The 7,203-nt window shown below is 42.0% G+C and overlaps 1 long non-coding RNA gene across 2 annotated transcripts; it reads left to right on the top strand.

The window, feature by feature from the left end:
* The first annotated feature begins 695 nt into the window (after positions 1-695).
* On the top strand, positions 696-6,262 carry LOC114632670. Of its 2 annotated transcripts, none has more exons than XR_003713126.1 (5): positions 696-1,639; positions 3,514-3,989; positions 4,276-4,341; positions 5,516-5,694; positions 6,105-6,262. It is a non-coding gene; the product is annotated as an uncharacterized LOC114632670 (long non-coding RNA). The 2 variants fall into 2 exon arrangements; XR_003713125.1 differs by lacking the exon at positions 696-1,639 and adding an exon at positions 1,661-2,950.
* Positions 6,263-7,203: the final 941 nt, after the last annotated feature.

Here is a 7,203-nt window from a genome sequence, read left to right as displayed (position 1 = left end):
CTTAGAAGGAGTAACAAAATACTCATGGGAGCAAGTAAGGAGACAAAGTGTGGAGCAGAGACTGGAGGAGGGGCTGTCTGGAGACTGCCCTACCTGGGGATCCAGCCCATGTGCAGTCACTATACACAGGCACAGTTGAGGATGCCAGGAAGTGCATGCTGACAGGCCTGATATGCCTGTCTCCTGAGAGGCTCTGCCAGAGGTGGATGCTCTCAGCTAATCATTGAGCCATTATGGGGTCCCCAATGGAGGAGGTAGAGAGAAGACTGAAGGGGCTGAAGGGGCTGAAGGGGCTGAAGGGGCTTGTGGCCCCATGGGAAGAGCTACAGTACCAACCAACCAGAGCTCCCAGAGTCTAAACCACCAGCCTGGGAACATGCTTAGAGGGACCCATGGCTCCAGCTGTATGTGTAGTGGAGGATGGCCTTTGTCAGGCATTGGTAGGAGAGGAGGTCCTTGGTCCTGTGAAGGCTGGATGCCTCAGTGTGGGGAAATTTGAGAGTGGGAAAGGGGGGAGTGGGTGGATGGGTAGGGTCACATCCTCATAGAAGTAGCAGGAGGGGGGATGGGATAAGGGGTTTCTGGGGGTAGGGGGAATGGGGAAAGGGGATAACATCTGAAATGTAAATAAATAAAATATCCAATTTAAAAAAATAATGAAATAGAAGCCAAATCAAATTGGGTAGTCGGTTGCAGATTAGGAAAAAAAAAAAGGAGGGGGGGAGAGAGGAGCAGAAATGTTTTGTCAATCCATTAGCTGCTTCCTCAGACCTGGAATTGACTTGCTCAACATCTCAACCCTTTCTACTATCTGGCCACAAATTTTATCTACAGCAGAACCTGACTTGCTTCAAGTCATAGGGGTATTTTTCTCCAGGCAAAATGGGCTAAAAGATTGACTAGAAACTCCACAAAAGCAGGGTCTTGGAGACTTCACAGAAGAGGTTCCCAGTGACTACTGCCAAGGCCACCATCAGCACTCCAACAGGGAAAGGCAAAGCTGTGGGAGGTAAACATAAAGAATGAGCATTGATCTAGCCACTCCTGACTCTGTAGGAACACAGCAGCTGGGCGGTTGATAGCTTCATCTAGCAACATGCTGGAGAACAGTCAAGAAAACACTCGTGAGTGGAGCTGGGAGCCTACAGAGAAAATGGAACTGTCCAGACACAGCAAGAGCACAGCTGTGGATCAGCCAAGGAGAGGAAATCTACATTCAGGCCAGTAATCTCATTTTTTTAAAATTTTTCCACACAGCTCTCCTTCCCCTCTGTACTTTTTTAAAAGTTTTTATATTCTTTTTACTTTATGTGTGGGTGTTTTGTCCTCCTATGTGAACCACATGTATGTTTAGTGTCCATGGAGGTTAGAAGAGGGCATGTGGATGGTTGTGAACCACCATCTGGGTGATGACAATCAAACCTGTGTCCCCTGGAAGAGCAACAAGTGCTCTTAACTGTGAAGCCATCTCTCCACCTCTACCACCTCAGCTATTCTCCCCTGCAAACTCCACTGTCTTTGGCTCTCCCCACTCCCCTACAGCTTAAGTTCTTATCTAGATAGAGCAGGAAGCTCTGAAGCAAGACAGCACTGTCCCTGGCTGATTTCATCTTCTGCTGTTTCCCACACCTTTATGCTGGTGAGTACCCCACCTCTCTCTCTCTCTCTTTCTCTCTCTCTCTCTCTCTCTCTCTCTCTCTCTCTTATCTTTCCATTCCTCTCTTTTCCTTTTTCCTTCTTTCTTTTCCTTCCTCTCCCCCATACTCATTCTCTTACTGTGACACGTGACATCTCTCGAAGCCCAGAGGCTGATCTCATCTCTTTATAGTCTTCTATTAACCAAAACGCCACATATCCACCTACCCTTCCTATGGATAGCTCTCTTATGTACTTCCCATATAAACGAATAGTCATCACTGCTCTCACGGTGATTGCTAACCTCCTCTTTTCCTTTGCATTTATCCTAACATATTACTATACACAGTATCATTATGGTCTCCTCACTCCCAAATTAACCAGCACCTATCAAGAGTCAGCTTTGAAGTCTCCAGCTACTCTATTATCAGAGTGGATTGAATACTAGATAGTGAGGGTTGCTGCAGGCAACTTAACCCATAGGGGCAGATTGAAGGTAGAGTCAGATGCCTGGAACACCAGTCTAAGAGGCTGAAAAATCATCACAACTATACTGCAATCTAGCCTCTCTTGAACACTGCAAATTAATCCACTGAAAGGAAAGAGGCAACCTGAATTAAAAGAACAAAACCATCAAGTCTAAACTAATGATCTAACATCTGATGAGCAGATGTCAGCACAAAGACACAAGTAGCATGAAAAACAAACAAAATAAAACAAGACAAAAACAAGGCAATTGTCTCCTCCAAAATTTACAGAGCCCATACTAATGACCCCTGATTAAAATGACTTAGGTAAAATTACAGGACCATGTGTTGCTATTCTAATATATATGACAAAATAGATCCAAGTCAACTCCTTATCAGTATTATATTTAATTTTCCATGCAATACCTTTTGCTCATGTTTTCCCTCACCTAAGAAATTATAGTCCTTCCTTGGCTATAGCATACTTCGATCTCTCTTTTTTTTTATTCCTCTGCAAAATGAGGGCTGCACTATACAATGATGATAGCCGTAACTATTGAAAGATTGGCCATATACTAGCACAATGTTACCTTAAAACATTGAAAGGGGGTTCTTTCAACAGATGAGGGAATCTACATTGAGACAAACAGTAGAATTTAGCCTGTGTTTCCTTGTAACACCATTATTACATGTTCACACCTCACTGAATACAAATCTGACCTTGTAGACTTGCTGAGCTGCATAGTCATCCGTGGAAAGGGGTCATGGGAGATAATCATGTTCCACATAGCAGGAGGCAGAGTACATGCTGTTCAAAGTCCTTACCTACGTGCTTGCCTTCAGCTAAGGTAATGATAGTGGATAAGACATTACAAGTGATAAAATCTATAGTACTAACAATGCCACTGTTGTAAAACTTCACCCAGAAAACTTAAATGCCAAAGATATTGACATAGCATCCTTCACAGTGCCCTCAATGTATGGTCTTGGAGAACCTGCATCAGGCCCTCAAGACTTGTAAAGGATGTAGCATCTGAGTCTTACCCAGGGTAATCTGAGTCAATACATTTGGAGTAATGCAGGATTCTATAATGTTCCTTTATAACTGAAGTTTGAAAAACACCATTCCAGTCACTGATGATGTTCAATGCTTCCATAGTTAAGGCTTTTCAACTCTACTAAGGGAGTTGTAAAGCCTGTGACATCATGATACCACACTAATAAGTACAGTGATGGATTCCTGAACAGCCCCCCCACCCAACCCCACTCAAGAATACCATAATCCCTAAATATTCAAGCTCTTGCACAAAATGATATCATATTTGAATATATACTTCCACACACTTTCTTTAACTTTGGGGTTATAAAGTTAATATTCCTTTAATATTCTGTATTTCTTTAATATTCAAAGCATCATGACTTAAAGAAGAAATTTGTGGAAGAAGGAGTTTATTCTGACTTACAGTTCCAGAAGGATGAGACAGGAAGACATGAATGTCAGTAGCAGGCATGGCAAAAGGAGCAGGAAGCAGAGAGCTGGCTTCATCCACAAGTGTAAAGCAGGAAGACTGAGCTAGAAGTGGCTCAAGGCAATATAAATTCTCAAAGCCCACCCGTAGTGATCTACTTCCTCCAGCAAGGCAGTACTATTCCCAAAACTGCACCACCAACTGGGTACCAAGTGTCTAAGTACCTGAAACTACAGGAGACATTTTTATTCAAACCACTACACTTTGGGAAATGAAGAGGAGAAGAAAGTCTGTACTGTTCATCACAGAAAAGACCTAGCCCTCACAAGAGTAGGGACAGGCACAGACACACATATACAGAGAGACATAAACACTTCCGTTTCATGATTGAAATAATCTATGAATGTGAAATCTACAGGTAAGGAGAGTTGAATATATAATATGCTAAATTTAAAAGATGAGTATAGAAATAGAAAAATACATTGGTAATGAAGAAACTTGTACTCAAATCTCTGTTGCATATGCAACTGTGGGCATAGTTATAAACTTCTATGAACATTAGCTTCTACGGTCTTCAGGAAAATAGTGATTAAAGTGCCTGGATCAGCAGAAACCCAATAAACACTAGGTATGTTAGTCACTGTGATAAATCCTGAGAGGAATAAATTAAGGAAGGAAGGATTTGTTCTGCTTAATTGTTTCAGAGGCTTCAGTCCATCATGGCAGGGAGGGTGTGGCTCACCTGCAGCTAGGATGCAGAGAATACCTGGGTGAGTGAGCTTCCTGTTCTCCTTCTGCCATCTAGAGCCCCAGCCTACAGCATGGTGCTATCCACATTCAGGGTAGGCTTTGTCTCTTTAGTCAATCCTCCTCAGAAAAACCCTCACCGATACATAGTGAATCACATTGTCTCTTGAAAAACAAGTGAGAAAATTTTGTTTTTAAAGCACTTAGCAAAATTAAGTGCCAGGCACTGGTCAGTTAGCAACATAATGTACATCATAACAAGAGACTAGATGTGTGCTTTACTAGTACCCTAGGTGCTTCTTAATCCAAGTTGGCATTAAAGATTAGCCCTTACAATAGGTACCTTGATGATTACAAATGTAAAACTGTATGAAATAGGATACCCTCTCTTATTAGACTCCAGTATTAAAATCATAAGAGCCAGTGAGTATGTAAGGGGTATAATAATAGCGCAACATATTAGCATTGGAATCCAATTTTCTGTGTTCAAATTCTAGCCTGTTCATTGTGGTACTAGCATCAGAATAAATCAGAACCCTTTTGCCTCCTAGAATAAGGAAGACTCTAATATTGTCAGTCCACAAATAGTATGTTGCTAACTGACCGATGCCTGGCACTTAATTTTGTTAAATGCTTTAAAAACAAAATATGTTCACTTACTAGTCAACTACTACAATGTGATTCACTATTCTTCTGTCCTCTGAGTTTTCCAGGTCTTCTGGTTTCCCATCTCATTCACTGTTAAATATTTAGATGGGATCTGCTAGGTTGCCTAGGCTGGGCTAGACCTCCAGGGCTCACATGATCCATCTAATGCAGACTGTGATACCATCCTCTCATTGACTTCTGCTTATTTTGGAGGTGTTTGTTTGTTTGTTTAGTTGGTTGGTTTGGGAGGCAGGATTTAGCCCAGGCTGGCCTCAAAACCACTCTGTAGTGGAAAATGGCCCTGAACTCCCTATCCTCCCTTCTCTACCTCTGAAGTGCTGGAATCAGGCATACACCACCATGTTGATTTTTTAAGAGAGAGGCTCACTAACTTGTATTGTTGTTTATGCATTTGTCCTAAAAGAAATAATTATAGCAATTAAACATGATTACAAGGCAGTTTTCTAAAGACTTTGGGAGCATGAAATCATTTCCATTCATAGAATGAGGATATGAAGTATTGATGATATTATCATCTGGGATTTGCAGATGAAAAGAATAAAAGGGAAGACACATGACTTACCCAAGACTGAAACTCACAGAGCCTTCACAGACCCCCATCTTACCAATAGGCATTTTGCCCTCACAGACCATTTTTGACAGTCATTGATAGATAGACAGTCATTGATGTTTCACCACTCTGGCTATGGTGATGCCCTACATGAAAGGTAAGCCAATGTGTTTTTCCCATTCTTCTGAGTCCTACATTCTTGTGCAGCCATTGTGAGTTCTTGTACCCAGGTAGAAAAGAACGGCTTACTCCTTTGTGAACATACTGTTAAAAGTCCCAGTGGAAGAATGCCTTGGCCCACATGTTCAGTAAAATAGTTTGCATTTACTGTCACTGAGAGCCCTGTAGTTCTTCAAGTATTGGAAATAATTTAAGTGTTCTGAAATTTTAAGGTAACTTTGAGATATCCATACCACTTATGGTTTGAATCCTCCATAGGTTATGCGCTATGCTGATTGGTTGTGCTATTTGGGGGAACTGTAGAGTCATTAATAAGGCGGGGCTTAGCTAACAGAGATGGGCCACTGGGAGCAGGCCTCTGAAAGTTAGACCTTTTCTTGGTTCTAGTCATTCTCTCTCTGCATCCTGCCCACTGTCATGTGAAGAGTTCCATCACACACTCCTACCCATGGGAAGAATTATTTCCGTCAATCATTCCTTCTCCATCCTACTGGACTAAAATCCATCTGAAAACAAAGACAAAAAATAAACTTCTCTTACCTTAACTTGTCTCTGTTACTTATTCTGATCACTACTGGGCAAACTTAATCAGAAAAAAAGGGGGATACCAGAATAGTAGACTCATTTCTGTGATAAAAGCTGACCATATTTGGTTCTTAAACTTTTGGAATTAATCTGTGGGAGGAATTTGGGGGAACTCTTTAGGTGAGAGAAGTCCTGCGATGCTCTGAGCTTTGTTTGACGGGACATTCTGTGGACAGTAGAGGCTGCTCAGTGGGCACAGATGGGAACAAGGACTGACAGGGATCTGAACAGCAGCATAGTCATGAAATGCTGTAGAAAAAAATCTGGCTACATTCTACCAGTGTCCTAAAGATCTGAGTGAGGCCAAATTCAAATGCAGAATATTGTTTGTGTAGGAAATGTCAAGATAGAGTAACACTAAGTCTGTGTCACGGTTGTTGCTTATTGTTACGAGCCAGTGTTTCTGTGAGACTTAGACTAAAAGGCTGAGGGGACAGATGTTTCAACATCTGCAGACAAATGTCTATAATGTAAAAGAGACTAGAGCCTTTGAAAATGAACCTATGCAGACTGCACTGGGAAAAGAGGGGAAAATACCGTAGAGACCAGGCACCAAACTCACAATTCCAAGATGTGAACATGCAATCATATGTGGAAAAACTGCCTGAAAAGAAAGCCACAAACGCACTCTACAAGGAAATCTGTCCAAGGAAGTTGTTTCCCGCTCAGATATGCAGGTTCTCATAGATTTCTGCAGCGAGGGTTCATGGCAGTTGCAGAATTCAGCATTATCCATGAGGTGCTGATTTTGCAGGCCTGCCTGCATGATGCAAAAGCTACGGGGTCAAGGAGGCTTGCACCAAGATCCCAGCAGCCAGGGAGTATAAAATGGGGTAAGATTTCCTGAAGGAAACCCTAAGCAGGTTATTTACAAAGCTGTGACAATGAAATCTAAAGTGCA

Source organism: Grammomys surdaster, unplaced genomic scaffold (genome assembly GCF_004785775.1).
Source record: "Grammomys surdaster isolate TR1022 unplaced genomic scaffold, NIH_TR_1.0 378, whole genome shotgun sequence".
Classification (NCBI taxonomy): Eukaryota; Metazoa; Chordata; class Mammalia; order Rodentia; family Muridae; genus Grammomys; species Grammomys surdaster.
This window is presented reverse-complemented; position numbering and strand designations above follow the sequence as displayed.